Source organism: Amblyomma mixtum, chromosome 2 (assembly GCF_055824585.1).
Source record: "Amblyomma mixtum isolate Tamu chromosome 2, ASM5582458v1, whole genome shotgun sequence".
Classification (NCBI taxonomy): Eukaryota; Metazoa; Arthropoda; class Arachnida; order Ixodida; family Ixodidae; genus Amblyomma; species Amblyomma mixtum.
This window is the reverse complement of record NC_143013.1, coordinates 173,570,190-173,586,335: the sequence shown is the minus strand read 5'-3', so window position 1 is coordinate 173,586,335 and position 16,146 is coordinate 173,570,190. Positions and strand designations below refer to the sequence as shown.

The window sequence follows — 16,146 nt, the reverse complement described above, 5'->3', positions numbered from 1 at the left end:
GCCGTTATGAACTTTCGGAATATCGTGTGTATAGGACAATCGCAGATGAGCCACGTGTGGAGGGTGTCATGTGAAACAAGCCTGTAAAAGCAGAAGCTAGTTGCCACGGAAAGATCAATGCTAGGCGAACTATGGGCTCGTTTGTGATTTTTCTCTACTTTGTCCTGTCTATTCTGCGAAAAGTTTTTCTTGCAATTATAGGCACAAAATTAGCCTACAATCAGAACCATCACCACGTAAATATCAAAATTAGCTGTTCCTTCGTCGTATCTTTTATGGGGGTGCTGAAAATGTAGGCGCATTAATTCCGTAAATTATGAAACTACAATCTTTTACTACATTCGGACATATGTGGCTGCCTGAGGCGATCCTTTTATTAATCCAGCTAATTTTAATAAAATAAATGAAGCAGATATTGCACGTGTATCAGAAATAAAAGCGGCCCGAGAAGCGCTTGGGACCTATGGTTTCTTACATTACCTATGCTATAAACGTTTGTTTTTTCTGTTGCATAAATACCCAACCATATTTTTTTGCTCCCATACTATGTTTTAAGCAGAATGCACGACGGCAGAAAAATACATTTACCCCCCTTCACAACGCAACGAAAATGCCCTTATCCCTGTTCTGTGTAATAGGATTGACTCCGAAATGGCTAGATCAACCAAGCAGTAATCAATTCGCTAACGTTCAAAACTCACGTCATAAGCACATTCTAATATTTACTCGACATGCTTACTCGTGTTCGGCATTCATACAATTGTTGATCTCTCACAGCGCATTCCCGGCGTCTTTTCTTCAGAATTGCAATCACCATCGGATGAGGCAATTAAATGAGCTAAATTGTTTGCGCCCAGTTTTTCACCTATTTTATTTACGAAGCCGGTCTTCGGCCTGTCTTCAGTGAGGTATGTTGAGACCCTTGAAAGCTTATAGTTTTTCATCGCTGTAGAAGATGATTACAGGAATAAGGTGCAAGACATCAGCTGACAACTACGGAAAGCCAGCATTTCAACTTGAATAATGTCCCTTCCAACAGTCTCCTCAGTCGCCACCAAGAAAACCTAGATCTCAGGAGCAAAAAGCAAGGACTTCAGTAGATGTAGTAAACTTTACTGCGCTTAAAAAAAAAAAGACCTGCACACAATGGGCAAAATTCATTGCATGTTAGTTCAGTGGATGAAACGGGGTGAAATGGATATGCCTTTTAAAAGATATTTTTATTTTATCTCCAGACGTATCTCTGCGCATATGATGGATTGCTCCCTTTTCTCGGAGAAGGAAGTACTTCGAAGGGCAAGGCATACTACTTCCGGAGGTGCTCTAAAGAAGGAGAGGCCACATTCAGTCGATGCGTCTGATATTCACAGGAGAACGTCAGTGCAATTAACATCATTGCATGCCGCAGGGTGTGAACGAAACATTTACTAGCCTGATTTTGTTTACAAATACAGCGTCCTGAAACGTATATTAGGATAGGATAGGATAGGATAACTTTATATGGCTCTAGCACAAGTGCTTTTTTTTATGTGGTCAGATGAGTCCATCCGCAACGGTCGGTTGCCCCTATTCCAGGGCTCCGCTGGATGCTGCCGTCAGCTGAGCTCGCCGTATCAAACCGATCTGGTCATCGCGGCAGTCGCTGGAGAGCAGACCCTCCCATTGCTCCTCACTTGGGTTTGTATAACTGGGACGATGTCGACTTTTTGACATGCCCATGTGATGCGATACAGTGTAGGTTTTTCATGGCACCACGGACAATTGTGTGCGTAAAGTGTGGGGTGAATTTTACTTAGTGTGTTTAGATTTGGATATGACCCCGTTTGAAGTTGTCTCCATGTGACAGCCTCTTTTTTGTTTAAAGATTTGTGCGGTGGTGGGTACCGCATCCTGCTGCCTTTGTAGTTGTTGAGTATGGCCGAGTATTCCTGAGGTACTGGCAGGGATTCCTCAAGGTCGTTGACGTTGGATGCTCGGTAGTTAGTATATCCTCGAGCTATCCTGTCTGCCTCTTGGTTTCCTGCCACCCCCGTGTGCCCCGGTACCCAGATGATCTTATGTTTGATCGGCTTGTGTGGTTTTGCATGTGTTTGTTGCGTCTTGCAGTCTACAGAGCGGAGTATGCGGAGCGCTCTGTGACCGACTCTGCCGCAAAGATAGTTGCGGCAGGCTGCTTGTGAATCAGTAAGAATTGTCAGTGACCGCCCAGTCCGATAGCCCTCCGCTGCCGCTAGAGCGACGGCCGCTTCTCCAGCCTCAGCTATCGTGCAGTCTTGCAGGGAGGCGCTGGTAATCTCGTGTAATTCCGAGTTGACTACAGTTGCCACTGCGTTGTTGGTGCCTTGTCCCCTAGTCATGGCATATGTGGCAGCGTCGACATACACCGTTGTATCCTGGGATGCGTGTGTTTTCTGTAAGCGGTCGGCCCTTGCCTCTCTTCGGTCTTTGTGGAGGTTCGGGTCCATGTTTCTTGGTATTGGTGCCACCCTGAGCGTGCTGCGGTACTCATCGGGGATCGTGTTAGTTCTCAATGTTTCTCGAATTTGTTCGGTGTAGCCCAGTTTCTTTAAAAGAACTCTGCCTGTGGGGGTCTGCTGTAGTCTGCGCATTTGGGCAACATGCTGCGCTTCCCGTAATTCCTCGAACGTGTTGTGCAGTCCCAAGGCTAAGAGCTTTTCAGTTGAGGTGTTATGGGGTAGTCGAAGCGCGGTTTTATACGCTTTGCGTAAAATCGCGTCCGCCTGCTGTATTTCACTTTTGATATGATTGTAGTACGGGAGACTGTATGTCGCCCGGCTGACCACTAGGCTCCTGACCAGCTTGAGTGTGTCTTCTTCTCGCATGCCATGACGTCTGTGTTAGATGCGCGTAATCATGCGGGCCACTTGGAGTGTAGATGCCTTTAATAGCGCAAGGGTGTGAGTACAGCGTTGATTTGACTGTATCCACATCCCTAGTACGCGTATGAGTGTCTTCTCTGGTATTGGTTCTCCTTCGAGGTAAACTTGTAGTCGAAGTTCTTTACTGGTAGGGACTGTTCGGTTCCGTTTTCCTCTCCAAACCCGTAAGAGCTCAGATTTTTCGGTCGAGCATGCTAGCCCTCTTGCTTTGACATAGTTTTCAACGCAGGTGGCCGCTTCTTGTAGCCTATCCTCTTTCTCGCCGAGTGAGCCAGTGTTAGTCCATATTGTGATGTCGTCGGCATAAATGGCATGGTGGGTGTCGTTAATTTCTTTTAGTTGCTTCGCCAGTCCGATCATGGCCACGTTGAATAGCGTGGGTGAAATGACCGACCCTTGAGGTGTTCCCTTGTTAGGCGTTCGAAACTTCTCGGACCGAAGTTCTCCTATACCGATGGTTGCAGTTCTGTTGGATAGAAATGCTTTGACGAAGCTGTGAATCCTGCGCCCGCAGTTCAGGTTGTCCAGGTCCGTAAGGATTGCTTCGTGGCTCACATTGTCAAAAGCCCCTTTGATGTCTAGGGCCATTATCACGTTTTCTCCGTCCCGAGGAACGTTCCGAAGTACACCTTCATATAATTGGAGGAGTACGTCTTGAGCTGATAATTTTGCTCTAAAGCCGAACATGCTGTGAGGGATCAGTTCGTTGTCTTCCATGTGGTTTTGAAGTCTCTGCGTTACCACTCGCTCGTATAGTTTTCCCAGGCATGACGTAAGCGAGATCGGCCTGAGGTTTTCTATCTGCAGTTTCCACTCCTCGGGGACAGTTTCAGCTTCCCAATGTTTGTTGAGGAAGTCTGTCAGTTCAGCGACCAGCGCATCGCTGAGGTTGCGGATGAGTGCGTTGTTTATTTTATCCGCTCCCGCGGCCGTATTTCTGGTGGTGTTTCGCATGGCCGCGTAGACCTCTTCTCGTGTGATGGGTCTGTCCAGATTAGCGTTATCGTCTCCCCGGTACTCCCCTGTATAGGTCGGCGGGTTCGTGCTCCCAAAGCATTTGGCGCGCAATCTGTCGAGGAGTTCCGAGTCAGTGCCCTCGAACTGGTGAATGAACCGGTAAATGGATTTATTGTTTTCAGCTTTTGTCTTAGTCGGATCGAGGAGCGCTCTAAGGATACGCCAAGTCCGTGTCGTGCTTAGCGTCCCACTAAGAGAATCGCTGAATTGTTGCCAATTTTGTTTTGCCAGCTGTGTGGCGTATTCCTCTGCTTTCGCTGTAATTTCGGCGATTTTAAGCTTGAGTTTCCTGTTATGTTTTTGTTTTTTCCATCTCCTGGTGAGACTGCGCCTAGCATCCCAAAGCTTGAGCAGCCGACCGTCCACCTCGGGTGTTTCCGCTGTTCGGTTTATGGTTTTGGTGTACTTGTCTTGCGTAGCCCTTAGCATGCTTCCCCATTCCTCTAACGACTGTATGCCATTCTCGGTAAGGTTGCTGTCGCATGCTTCGCGGAACGCATTCCAGTCCGTTATTTTTGCCGCGCCCAACTGGCGTTTCAGCCTGTCTGAGGTTACTTGAGTCTGTCTTGAGTATGTAGTGGTCGCTGCCTAAATTTTCCAATAGGTTCTCCCATTGTGTTTGTCCGAGTCCTCTTACGAATGTGAGGTCGGGGCAGGTGTCGATGCTGACGCTATTTCCAATTCTGAAACTCCAGGAAGTGAAGGCAGTCTTTCTTATTTATCACAGAAACTCGTGATGAACATTACCAAGCTCGCTCTAATCACTGGACGTAAGCAAGAGCCCTTTTGGGTGGGTCATTATGAAAGTTGGAGCCGCACAGTGTTACGTCACTGTCGCGTCTAACCCCCACCAGGCAACCGCAGCATGCACAACTGCCAAGTTCGAGGAATGATATGGTGCCTTGGCCTGGCATAAGTTCTGCATCGGAGTCCAAAATAATACTGCCAACCAGACTCAGTGAGACGCAGGGCTACTCTTGCGTCTGAAATGAAAGAGCCGGTCACGCCTTCAGTTGTAGCCGTACTGGACGTTTCCTGAGCCATCCGGCGTCACGGTTCTAAACAGCCCCCGGTAGCAGCGGCGGGGGTCATGTGAATGACGTCAGTGTAGGTATGAGCGTCCTCTTGGATGGTACGTAATGTCTTTAGCTTTGAAATCATTGGTCTGGAGTGAGAGAAGAATATAAGAGTTTGTGTAAAAACGTTTTCACGGGTGTAACTTCTCTTAAGTAAATCGTGTCGAATGATGGGGTTAAAATCCGCTGATTAGCTTTTTTACTTGTTTTTATTCATCGGCCCACGGCTATCAAGTACGCAACCACGGTATAAAATTGTACACGGTATACGGTGTATAATTTCTAGTAGAGGTCCGATTCAAAACAGACGATGAGGAGGCAAAAATTAATTTCGGACCAGCACTAAGGTCAAGTGAAGAGCGCTTTATCAGCAAAGGCCCGCTGAGAATCTGCTGAGCCCTACTGACCAACCACTCGCGAAAAAAGGGGGAGGGTAAGGAAATTTAGGAGAGGCAATGGCAATGTTACATACGCACAGAATTTGTGTTGTGTCTGCCCTGACCTCTGGGCAGTTCGGACATGGCGCTGTGTCCCGCCGTCTGAAGTTGTCGAGCATTAGTGGGGTCAGGAGAGTGACGAGTAAGGATAGGGTGAAATTGTGCGATTTTGACTGCTAAGCTTACTGCTCTGTGTATGCTGCGACGTCTTCCACTGGCGTTGGTTTGGCCAGGGGATCGAAGGCACCCGGATTTTGATTTCGCTGTCCCATTCATGAAATAACTCATTTTCCTCAATCGAGGCATGACCATCTATCCAACGCATTGTTATTGTAATGCTCAGATTGCTGTTATAGGATTCTACGAGAATTTCATGTAGGTGGGTTTCCAGCAGTTTGTGTTCTATACTACGGGTGGCTTTGCTGGCTTCCGTATAGATGCTGCTGTCAGTGGTCTGGTGTTTAGTGAGTAAACATGCTTCCTGTATGGCATATATTATCACGCGAGTTTCTAGAGTCGTTACGTTGGCAGCGTTTGACAATGGCCCAGCTGTGTGGGTGATTGGTTGTGTGTGTCCGAGTCCATATAGTGCATGCACGCATGGACCCATATTAGACCGTGTGTCGTACGTGCATATTGTTATATATGTTCCACCTCTTCGGCTATGGTTTCCATGCGCGTGACGTCGACCTTCATGACGGTGTGGCGTCATGTTTTTTGGTATATTTCGAAATGCGATGTTGCGCGGTAGCTGAGGGCACTGGCTAACTGTGGTGAGGTTGATGGGGGTATTGTCTGTTCGTTTCAGGAGGTCGCATCCCTGCTTCCTACAAGACAAGCACGCTATTTGCCTCTCTCTAAGTTGTTTTAGTTTGGTGAGAGTGACAAAAAGGCCAGTATGTTGAAGTCTCTGATTTGAGGTGTATATGGACAGACAAAGAGCGGCCTTGTGAAGGGCGTTGAGTGGAAGTTCAAGTTATCTAGTTTGCGTTCGGGTTAGCGTTAGACACGGGGTGGTGCACGAGTCTGATATACACGAGTGCAGTGCCGAGCTGCGTTGCTTCTTCTCTGAACAGGATACATTTTCCGCTCCGTCTGTTGAACCGAACACAATAACAAAAGAAAATCACCGGCCTGTTACAACTCACCATACTCGGCAAACATATCATTCACAAAAGAAAGTTGGCCATGTGCTAGTGATCATGAACGATTTTTGTCATGGAAATCCTGTTCAACTCGACACTTGAATAAATAGGAATTTTGAAATCGTAACTGTCATCTCTTATAGCATCGTGCTCGCAGTTCAGTTTTTGTCCGTTCTCCAGCCGGTTCTTGACCAATCTCTTTTGTTTGTAGATGAGTTCATGAGCTGGGAAATGAAAACAGACATGACACATTGGGCTGCGTGGCGGCATAAACATGTTGCGGGACTGAGTTTGCCTGAAGAAAATTCATAAAAATGGTGGAGTCGGATGTCTGTGTTGCGCCAACCCTAATACAGAATGGCTCTGCTGCACTGCTAGAAAATTTATTACTTGTTTCACCTCTCAGAATTATTATAATTATTAGAGCTAAAGTAAGTGACTATATTTTAGTTTTCTCTTAGTTGAAATAAGCACTGTTGAAAGCACATTTTTTGCACACCGACAGTCTGTAGTAATCCATGATGTCAACCTGATAACACTAAGAATTTCAAACAGTATTTCTGGAAGCTCAGTGGGAAACGGTTTACAAAAAATCTGACCCTGTTGAGGATGATATCTCCTTTGTAAAGTTGTTCAACACATGTTATAGCAAAAGATTGAAGAAATAAAAGTTTGATACCAAGAAATCCAGAAAGTGCTGGATTACCAAAACCATACTAAGAATGAAAAAGCGGAATGATGCACTTTCCAGGCGCTTCTTACAAACACGAGAGCAGGACGACCTATGGGCCTTTAAAGCGTTTAGCAACAAAGTGCCTGCACCTCTCAGACAAACAAAAAACAATTGCCTTTAAAATCTTTTCAATGCGGAAGTTGTACAACAAAGTATCATTGCTTAGAAGGGCCTTAGCACTGTTCTCGGCAGGAATAGCACAATTCGAAATTGATACGCAGTCATAACTGTAGAGGGTCTAGTAAGGTCAAATACCTCTAGCTAACTGCCTGATTTCTTTTATCACAAATTTAGTTGTCAGTTCCGATGATTCAGATAGCCCAAATTACTTCACAGGTAAAATTCATGAGAGCGCTTTTCTGAAACCAACTTGTTCAAAAAAAATTAAAAATGCCTTTCTTTGTTTCTTTATAGCAGATCACGTCATTCAGATGACATACAAACTGACCTCGTTCACTCCATCGCTCATTTAGCTCCTGTTCTTGAATATATCGATAACATATGCTTTTCACAAGGCATATTTCCTAAGGTAATGGAGCTAGCAATAGTCCCTGTCCTCTTTATAAGCGGAGATATGAATGAATTTCGAACTATTGAAGAATATGTATTCTGCCAGCCTTCTCAGAAGTTCTGGAAACGTTAGTAATAATGTAATAACTTTTTTGTGATAAACACAACCTACTGACTTACTCTCAGTTTGGATTCCGCAAAGGCCATTCGACAGAGCTGGCACTTATAACCCGCAAAGAAGTAGACCTAAAGTCTCTAAAAGGCACTTTTCACCTGTGACGTTTTGTTGACTTTCCAAAAGCGTTAATTTATTAGCATTATTAATCTAATAAGACATTAATAAACTAACTGAGACATTAATACACTAATTGAGATTTTATAGGTTTAGGAAATATTTGCCAGTTTCCTAAAATCTTGACTACAATATCACAGCCAGGAGGTTGGAATTTACACTCAAGCCTCTGGAATACCACAATTAATACTACAAATTTAATTCTGGAACACCACAGGCAAACATCCTTCGGCCCTTATTGTGTATTAATTAAACGACTATCCTCACTAGAGTAGACAATGATGTGAAAATTATCGCTCATGGTGGTGATGTCAGCCGGAATTTTTTACGTTTTGTAATATGAGTGACTTAGTTGTGCATATTAACCACGTTTTATATCAGCTACATGAATGCAGCACTATCTACTCGCTGACCATTCTTAGCACAAAAACTGAGGCTGTGTTATTTTAAGGGAATAATAAGAACTCCAGAATTGATGGAGACCTCATTATAGTAGGTGTCTCAACAATAGAGCTTGTTCTCTGCGCAAAGAGACTGTGTGTTACAAACGATGCACACCTTACAAGGAGTAACCGCGTCAATTCACCTCTAAGAAATTGCATGAGTCATTTTTATGCAAACAGGATTAAGTTAGTTTATCACCATCGATATCGAATTTCAATTCATTTCTCTGTCGCATATTAACTATTGCCATGTGGGTTGGTGCAGTACAATCGAGACTAAGAACACAAAATTGCTATTTTTACCAAGAAACCTGCGTGTGCCGTCAATAACGCACCGCGCCCGACTCATATAGAACCACTGTTTAACAGTTTTCATATCAGCACAATTGCATTGACAATGAATTATTAAACGCTGGATGACCACCAAGCAAAGGGGCACCGATTTCATTGAAGCAGATATTTAATCTTAGAAGAAATACTAACAATTACAATACACGAAATATCGAAACATCACATATTCCGAAAACACGCACTAATTACTGTACACAGTCACTAAGCGTCCCTTTAGAGCGGTTCCTCAACTCATCTTATCACACTGTGCAATCCCTAAAGTTGCAGCATTTGATGTAATAACCCAACAATCCTGCACACTGTATGTCTGAAAACCACGAAGAACTCTAAAAATCTTTGTAGTACCCAGCACATACCCCGCTGAACCATGCTTACCTGAAAAATCTTGTAAATATGCAACACATGTTCTTTTTACTCATTGTTACTCTGTATCCGCGCTGGGTGGAATCTTTACTTATTTATTTCTTATTAGTATTTCTTAACACTTTCTTTTTAGAAAAGTTTGTATGTTTATTCACTCAATCGATGCAAGAGCATCGCGTAATGCATCTACATTTTCGTATTTTTTAATCCTGACGGTTCTGCCAAAGAAAGCAGGGGGTTGGGAGCCTCGTCAATACACAATAGCGGCTTTCTTTCGTTCTCCTCAGCCACGTACTCCTCTCATTTTTTATTTAATAATTTATGAGGTTTCTCCAGCTTGCGATAAACGTCGCCCGAACTACAAATTCGAATTAAGTTTGAGAAAAATCGGCGACAGTGAATATGGCAGGGAAAAGTCTTACTTGATGACGGTTGCGAAGCATACAGCACACACCTAACTATCCCCTCTCGTCCTCCTCCTCCTGCCAACTCCCCCCGCTCCCCCCCCCCCCAAAAAAAAAGAGAGAAAAAATTAGCGGCGATCATATGTTCGGCGCACTTGTTCCATCCTCGCATCCTTTATTGCGGCTGTTGTTTCTTTCCCTCCTGAACGGTACAGGAAAGCGCAGAGCGGTTCGTTCAGAACGGCCTCTCCTGCGAAGGAGGAGCGAAATATCTCTGGCACCACTGCGAAAAGAACCGTGCCTTTTAAGAGTGCTGCCGCTCGGTTTCCCCCGTTGGACGAAACAGGGCACAAAAAGAATAGGGTCACCCGAAAAGGACATAGAAGAAAAGGAAGAAAGTTTGACAGAGCCGGTGTTCTTCAGACTTTGTACGTTTGGTTTGCTCTCAAAGCCATGAACCCGTTCCAAGCCAAATACCACCAAAGAGACTGCAATAGATTTCTTTTCGACTGTACTCAGCTGCAATAAACACCTTGTGAAAGAAGAAACGCCAAAAGCGCTGCGTGAAGACAAACTTCATACAACACATTTCGCGCTACTCAAGACCGCGGCCTTTCTCTCCTAAGCCATTCGTTCCAGTCGTGTCGAACACCGCGAGCAGGAGTTCAAAGTGGCTGACAAAATAAACACAGCAACAAAGAATATGAATCATTGACGCGTCTGTGTAGGCAGCCGTTAATCGGGCTCTCTCGCAATCATTCGGAATGTGACACATTCGCCTTATTTCGCGACAATGTCTTACCCTACGACACTGCCATGTTTCGGCAGTCTGGCCCACCGAAAACAGTTCTGACGACGTGCGATAGGGAGTTGTGAAAGCAGGGGAGGAACCCTCGCGTATGCTAATTTTTTTTTCTATTTTTTTTTGTTCTGCCTGATACCCCGAGCGATCTGTTCTGTGGCTCCCCTTTTATATGTAGTCATAGGGCACTGGCGGCATGGCGGCTACGTAGCGTTGCAGGCAAGGTCAGCGTCTTTATGCGCAAAAAAAGAGACAGCGAAATAACTTTAAAGAATACGAACGCGCTAAAGAATCGAATGGGTGGCTGAGGATATCGCACAGCTATCGGGCTCGTTGAGATTTAGCACGCATTGGGGGACTGTACAACCGATTCCTGTGCAGGTATTCCCTTGCTTTGCCTTATAATCTTTCTCGGCGAGAGCCTAGTGTGCTTCATCAACGCAGTGGCAACTGGGATGGTTGCACTTGGCTTAAAACTATGGGTAGGTGATTAGTGGGGCTCTCAATAGGAACGTATTTATTTTCATTCCTCTGTGTTCGATATTTTCTTTACACCCTCATCTCAACTCTCTTATTACGGAAACTTCAACTAACGACGTGTCTTTCTTAGAAGTGAGGCCTGTGCTTTTCTCTCATCAAAAAAATCGTCGTGTCGTCCGCCTGATTCTGTCTTTCTCACTCCAAATTCAAACTTTTCGGTACATTCCTCAATTCCGCGCTTTTTAGAGATTTCTCCCTTTCGGCTAGCTCAAGATTTAGTTCACAGCCTTGAATTCACTAACTGGCATCAAGAGTTTATGCGTTATCTGTACAAAGATCTTCCTATTTTGAAGTCATTGAACCATCTCATGTTTTGTTTTTAATTTTCTGAAAGCTCAACTCTCCCCGCTTCGGTTTCTTGGTTCCAAATTCTAAATTCCCGAATTCTACTCGAATAACCACCGCGTTTAAAACTATGAGTACTAGTTCGCGTTCATTTCATAACTGATTCTTCAAATACGCTGTGTTCGGTCTTCTGTGAACTAGAAAAATTTTAAATAAAAAAGATGGTCTATACTTTTTTGAATGATTTTGTGAATAAGCTAGCTTTATTTTTTTTATCACTGAGTTAGGGCTTTTGGCATTGCCGAACATAGGTCCGATCTCTTAGGTGTGTTCATCTTTTTCTTTTTATTTCTTCTTTGTTTAGTGCAGAAATCACTAATATGCACTTTTTTGTTCAGATTCAAATAGAAGGCTGGGCAGCCTAGAGAAAAGTCCCGTCATTACTAATAAAATTTATCTCGTGATCGATCTGCAAATGTTATATGGCGGAAGCGGGTCGAAATTTCGCACATATTTTGAGAGATATCTGGGCCTATGGTGTTCATAATTCAGAATATAAGCCCGAATATGTACAGGGTTAATTGGAAATACATGGAAGACGCCTTATGCCCTCCAGTGGGCGTAGTCAGATGGCTACGGTGAACAAACGTGAACGTTTGTTCACCGCAACGTTTGTTCACTGTAACGTTTGTTCACCGCAGCCATCAGTCTGACTACGCCCACTGCAGGGCATAAGGCGTCTTCCATCCAATTAATCCTGTACATATCCGGGCTTAATTTCTGAATTGTGAAGATGCAAAAAGGCGGAAATGTATTCGCCAGAGCAGCAACGCGAAGAGCGCTGCCACACACTCGCATGATCACGCTAAGAGTGGACCACCCTACATCTGCACGCTTCACCAGTTATTTTACCGTTAGTACGAAGTAATCAAGAAATTTATGCAAAGCCAAAAGCCGCGTGCGCTCATGCGCTCCAGCGGTGCCTACTCCATGTAGCACTACAGAAAGTGCCGTTTTTTAGGGCAATGCTGATGAAAAATGTAGTGAAAGACGCGGTCGAACGCAGTTTCAATCTGTTCGTGTCACCGGGGCAACGCAGAGCAGACTGCTTGAGCGCTTGACAGCAATACTGCTGTTAGCTCGGAACGAAGCGGTTTTTCTTTTATAATTATAACTACAACATAGACGCGCTCAGCAAGTTTCGTGCTCGCATTAATAAATGTCTTCATTATAGATACCAGAAAGCCGTTGCGCACACTTGCGTAGAAGCGCACCTCCAATCTCGATTTTCGGCACAATTTGCAGGGAAACATCCGCGTCGCCGCTCGCCGAAGCACGGGCCATTTTGTTCACAGTTGCTCAGTGCATACACTTTGCAGGTCAAAATCATGCAAAAATCAACACTCGGATCAGGCTGAACAGCGCGGTGAGTACTCGCTGCCTGTGTTGCAGCGGCGGCCACCCAAGCCAACATGGCGGAGAAATCGGCCAGACACAAGACGGCGCTGCTGTCGAAAGATGGCCGCGTGCACCTGAAAAAGGTCTATAACATGTCGAACCCCTAGGTTTTGATTGCCAGAAATTCTGCAAGAAAGCGTATTGTAAAACCAGTGCACGAAACCTCGTGGTTCTTTATTCTACCACGTCCGATTCTTTGTTATGATCTAAATTGTATCTTTCAGCCTAGGAAGCGCGTGGGATCGTTCAACAGAAGCGAACATGTGATACATTCCGCGCAGCAAAAGCCGATTATGAGGAACTCAAGTTTCGGAATAACCATTAAAATTTTACGCCTTCTCCCTTATAAGTTGTACTCGTTTGAAGTGGCAACGTGAAAGTTGAGTCATTCAAATATTTGTTTTCATATATTGTCCCTTTCTTTTTCCAGAAAAAAAAAGGAATGCTGAGCCCTCAACAAAGGCGTTTTGTGTGAAGAGAAGTTTATTTGGACCTTGCAGCATACAAGGGACAGCCGTCCCTCTGCAAAACAGAAGAAACACTACGGCGACCAATAACTCCCGGTGCAACACACATACATACACTCACATGCAACGCAAGTGTCCTAGACCACGAAAAAGTCTGAAATGGGGAAGGCCATGCATGGAAACCACTCAACTGTGGAACAAAGCCACGACAACAAGAGGGGAACACGCGTGAGTCGAAACTTGGGCCCTAAAAATGCTGCATATTGCCACCTAGTCTTGCCAGGTGGAGCATACGAAGTAGAGCGACGACGACGAAGTAGGGCTCGCGCCGTGTGGAGTCTGTCGCTGTTGTTGCCCCAGCTTGCCTGGCCTTCCCTTTCGTGCCTGCTAATAAAGCCCCCCTTCGTCAGCAAGTACGTTACAGTCTGGTGGAGGTACTGGGTACCCGTGAGCCCATGCAAGAGACCCCTCCAGGCAGCCGTCGAGCCAGCCCTGTACTGCTTGACACCCCGGTACATCGCTTCAGCCGGAGGATCCAGGGACTGCCATCGGAGGTTGGACCATTAGAGAGCGGCACCATGGCGACAGCCGCTCTTCCTCCTCTGCAAACCGCTGCTGCCGCGCCATCCCACTACACCTTGCAGACTCCGCGGATTCCCAAGACGTTCCGTGGGGAACTTTTTGAGGATTTGGAGGACTGGCTCCTTCACTTTGAACGCGTAGCTGCGTTTAACCAATGGGACGACGCAGCCAAACTCCGGAACGTTTACTTCAGCCTCGAGGATAGTGCTCGCACCTGGTTTGAGAACCGAGAGGACGTTATAATCTCGTGGCATGAGTTCCGTCGTCGGCTGCTGGAGGCCTACACAAGCGCTGATCGTCGCGAACGAGCTGAGCGTGCGCTACAATCCCGCATCCAGCTGCCGAACGAAAGCGTTCAGATGTACGTCGAGGACATGACGCGCCTCTTTAGAAGAGCTGATCCGGCCATGCCAGAAGAAAAGAAAGTCCGGCATTTGATGCGTGGCGTCAAAGAACAGCTCTTTGCAGGCCTCGTGCGCAGCCCACCATCGACCGTCGCTGCATTCCTTGCCGAGGCCGCGACGATGGAAAAGGTTCTTCAACAACGTTCTGCGACTTACAACCGGCCCGTGCATGCTGCTGCAGTCACCGAATCGTTTGCCACCGCCGGGAGCCACCCTGACGATTTGCGCGAACTGATTCGCACCATCGTGCGTGAAGAGGTCCTCAAGTTTTGCAGCCCTTCGCAGTCTGCACTTGGCTCGATTTCCGCTCTTGTTCGCGAGGAGGTGCAACAGGCGTTCAGGGGTCCTACCGTCGAAACACCACCTCTGCCGGGAGACTACAGCCGCCCCACCTATGCCGAAGTTGCGAGACGCCCGGCTGCAGCTTCGCCACCGCCGATTCCAGTAACGCCTCCTGCACCGCTGTCCCCAGTTCCACCAGTCCCGTATTTTGACGATCGCCGAGCGCACTTGCGGAAGGCCGATGTCTGGCGCACATCTGACAACCGGCCACTCTGTTTTCACTGCGGAGAATCAGGTCATCTCTACCGCAATTGCTCTTATCGACGCCTCGGTCTGCAGGGATTTCGAGCCGATTCGCCCAGACCCCGGTTTGGCCACCGGCCTCCAGCCATTGAAGACTTCCTCGCGGAACAGCGACTTTCAGCCCGTGCGCCGCATCAGCCGCGCTCATCTTCTCCGATACGCTCTTCCCCGAACCCGCACAGCTCCTCGCGAGCAGTACAGGGTCGCTCGCCGAGCCCTCGCCGGGAAAACTGAGACCAGTGACCTTCGGGGGCGAGGTCGCTGGGAGTCGCTGCGCTGAAGACCTCCCGCCGCCGCCGCTACGCTCCGACCGTGAACAGATAGCACCGTCATCTGAACGAGACAGCTGCGTTTCCTTGGACATACCTGTTCTTCTCGACGGTCACAGAATCAGTGCATTAGTGGACACCGGGGCGGACTATTCAATTATGAGTGATAAATTGGCGACTCTTCTCAAAAAAAGTGCTTACGCCTTGTTCTGTAGTGCATCTCCGTACTGCCGGTGGTCATCTCGTTACTCCAAAGGGTATTTGCACGGCTCGCGTTCAGATTCAGGGATCTACGTTCGTCGTCAGTTGTGTAGTTCTGTGCAATTGCTCCCGCGATCTCATTATCGGCATTGACTTTCAGCGGGAGTATGGTGCTGTCATCGACCTCCGCCAACGAATCATCACCTTTTCGCCCAGTAAAGCGACCCACCTCGCCGAAACTTGCCACCGCAGTGCCGCCCTTCGTGTTTCTGCAGACAGTGTCACGTTGCCGCCACGGAGCAGTGTTTTGGTTGAAGTCACTTGCAACGACTTGCATGACGCAGAAGCAGTCGCCGAGGCTAACCGTTCACTCCTGCTTACTCAAGGCATCTGCGCCGCTCGCAGTCTACTGACGCTTCGTGGTGGCCGGTCTGCGGTCCTGGTCACTAATTTTTCTAATGAGTACCGGCACGTTTTTGCAGGTACTGCTATCGCTTCAGCCGAACCTGTTACCGATATTCCCGTTTGTTTTGCGTCCGCGGCAGCCGGCACTGACGAACCTTCCCTTGAAAACGTCGACATAAACTGCCACCTGTCTCGGGAGCAACGCCTGGCTTTGGAACAGCTGCTGAAGGAATACAAGTCGTGCTTCGCTTCCTCCTCGAAGGTTCGTCAAACACCCATCACGCAGCACCGCATCATCACCTATGACGACGCTCGCCCTATACGACAGCAGCCTTATCGTGTTTCTGCTAAAGAACGGGCGGTTATCCAAACTCAAGTTCAGGAAATGCTTGACGATGGCGTTGTTCAACCTTCCCAAAGCCCGTGGTCTTCACCTGTAGTCCTTGTTAAGAAGAAGGACGGCACTCTCCGGTTTTG

At 46.8% G+C, this 16,146-nt stretch overlaps 1 pseudogene; it reads right to left on the bottom strand.

Moving 5' to 3' along the window:
* LOC149361684 (cytochrome P450 2B5-like) overlaps positions 1 to 16,146 on the bottom strand; it is a 113,845-nt pseudogene that overhangs the window by 46,716 nt on the left and 50,983 nt on the right.